General features: G+C 37.3%; 1 pseudogene; it reads right to left on the bottom strand.

The window, feature by feature from the left end:
* Positions 1–605: 605 nt before the first annotated feature.
* Positions 606–1058, bottom strand: LOC149247862 (putative E3 ubiquitin-protein ligase RHC1A pseudogene; annotated as a pseudogene).
* Between the last annotated feature and the right edge of the window lie 1658 nt (positions 1059–2716).

Genomic DNA, 2716 nt, shown 5'->3' with positions numbered 1-2716 from the left:
AGGTTTTTTTTTAAGGATAGATATAAATTAAAATCTAAAATAATTTATTTAATAAGTAATTAATTAATTTATATATATATAAGGAACAAAAAAAATTGAAATTGAAATGGTTTATGTATAGTACTTTATTAAAATATAGTACTCCATGTAACCAGTATTTACAGTCTACAGCCAACATACTGGAGTACTGAGTGACTCAGCTTGATCCTCCAAGGAGAACCATTGCCTTCCTCAAAGGGCCATCACGGCTGCCTCCAGATAACGTTATCATTTGTATTTGAAGCATATTGACCACGATGAGAACAATGATTTGCAGTGGAAGAATGTACAGACCACATTAAATTCCGTTGGTCGAACCTCGTCCATGGTCTCTGCTTCTTGAATTATTATTAGTATTAACGTTGGTATTCTTTCCACTTGAAACATAATTCCTAGAATTACTGTTTTGCGCAGCATAAAACAAGGGGCATCCTAAGATCCTCGGACATTACCTTGGCAGCCGGGGGTTATGACGCGGCACTTCTGGGCCTGGATGAAGATCTAGCCTGTGATGTAGCTGGAAAGTCGCCCGGCAATCCAAGGCGACAGATGGGACACGAATTGTGCTAAGCCAGCCAGGGAAGTATACAATTTGAATGATAAATGTGCTTGCAGGGCATCTCCCTGGCTTCGCCTCCGACTTCGAACCGGTCATTGCAGACAGGGCAGTGCGAATTGTTAATCAGATGTCGGGAATTGATCCTAATCGTGGGCATTGCATCCACGACGGCCCTCGGGGCAGGAGGATAGCCCAACCTATCGTTCTGAGACAACTGTTCTATTAGCTGTTCTAACCCAGGACCCATGAAATAATCCCCAATATTTGCAGGCAAGGTCCTGGGTTCGATTCCTGTATCACTGCCCAAAATTAACACCATGGGGCCATTACCCCCAATCGCGCCCCGTCTGAGACTCCTGCCAGGGACATGACCGCGACCTTCTCTATTTTCTTGGTTACTCATCAACTTGAGCAGGTCAGCCATGAGGTCAGCCACAGAAAGCCTTTCTCCGCCCTCCATTAACAAGCCCTCAAAGGGATTTGTTCGGGAGCTCGAAATGCCATCGCTTGCTTCCTCTACAAACCCTCAGCAACAAGTGGGACAAACAGTGGGCTCTCCTGTCAATAATATTAACATACGATTGCAAGCATGACACCAGTAGGGAGAACTACTTCTAGAACCCATCTCGATAAACCCTGAAAATTCAGGAAGACGACCTTCGAAACCCTTACGACGACCGCTATTCAAATCCAAATGTTAAAAAGCCCGATAAAGCTCAAATATATTGATCGCGCTGCGCTACGAGCAAAATTCAGCCCAAAATCCTCGAAGTTATCGCCCAGGAATGGCAGTTACAGCTCCAAACTCAAGGCATGCAAGGAATCATGCAATTAACTATGGGAATGTTGCCCGTGGGAGACTTTTGGGAGATCAAAGCTGAGAATTTACAAGTTACACGGTTGGGATTTCGTGGACTGTATCGAGATGAGTTCATCTAGGCTCCCAGTGTCAACTCAGCTTTCAATGAGATATCTTAAATTAGATATCTTAATAATCAGAAATCCATTAAGCTGTCATGCGTGATAGAAGATTAGAAAAGAAAATAATGATGGAATATATTTTTATCATAGTTAATTAGGATTATTTTGTGGTTTTTTTTAAGGATAGATATAAATTAAATTAATTAATTAATTTATATATATATAAGGAACCAAAAAAATTGAAATTTAAATGGTTTATGTATAATATTTTATTAAAATATAGACCATATATATATATATATATATATATATATATATATATATATATATATATATATATATATAATAATTTGAAATGTTTTATTTAGCTTGATATCTAGTGATTTCTATCAAAACACTGTTTAATTCATTATGGATTAGAGAAATTTGAATACAGAAAAGTCAAGCTGGCTTTTGGAAAAAGCCAGCAAAGATAGAAAAAGCAGTGAAAATATCTTGCCATGTCAAGAAGGCAATTTCACTGATATTTAGAAAAAGCAATAAAAATATCTTGCCATGTCAAGAAGGCAACTTGATATTTGGAAAAAGCAGTCACACTTCAAATCAACGGTTGAAAGTGTCTCACGTGATCCAACGGAGGAGGATGAAAGTGTTGACAATTGTTGATGCATAGGAAAGGCCTATCGGCCTAAAAATGCATACAAAATTTGGCACTAAATCAGATTCAACATATGGTGCAAAATTGGATGGAAAAAATGGTGTAAAAAAAGGCAAAAGAACTAGCACAAAAATATATGTAAAAATAAGTACAAAATTAGAAGCAAAAAATGGCATAAGACCAGATGCAAAAATTGGCACAAACTAGATGTAAAAAAAGGCACTAAATCAAATGGCAAAGATGGTGTAAAAATCGATGCAAATTATGACACAAAACTAGAAGCAAAGAATTCCACAAAAGAGGAAGAAAAAAATGATGCAAAAATAGATACAAAAAATGGCACAAAAATAGAAGCAAAACCTGTTGTAAAACCAAATGAAAATCTTGGTGAAAAATATGATGCAGAAAATGATGGAAAATTTGGCATAAAAAGGATGCAAAATTTGGTGCAAAAAAGAACGCTTTAAAAATTGTACAATAGAGCCAAATTTAGCGCCAGGCGGCTCATCCCAATTGAGAAAAAATGCACTAAAATTTGG

The sequence above is a fragment of the Pinus tabuliformis genome, chromosome 7, assembly GCF_031772625.1.
Source record: "Pinus tabuliformis cultivar Carrire ecotype Pingquan chromosome 7, CPIR1, whole genome shotgun sequence".
NCBI classification, from domain to species: Eukaryota; Viridiplantae; Streptophyta; class Pinopsida; order Pinales; family Pinaceae; genus Pinus; species Pinus tabuliformis.
Note: the sequence above shows the minus strand (reverse complement) of the source record. Positions and strands in the feature narration are given on the sequence as shown.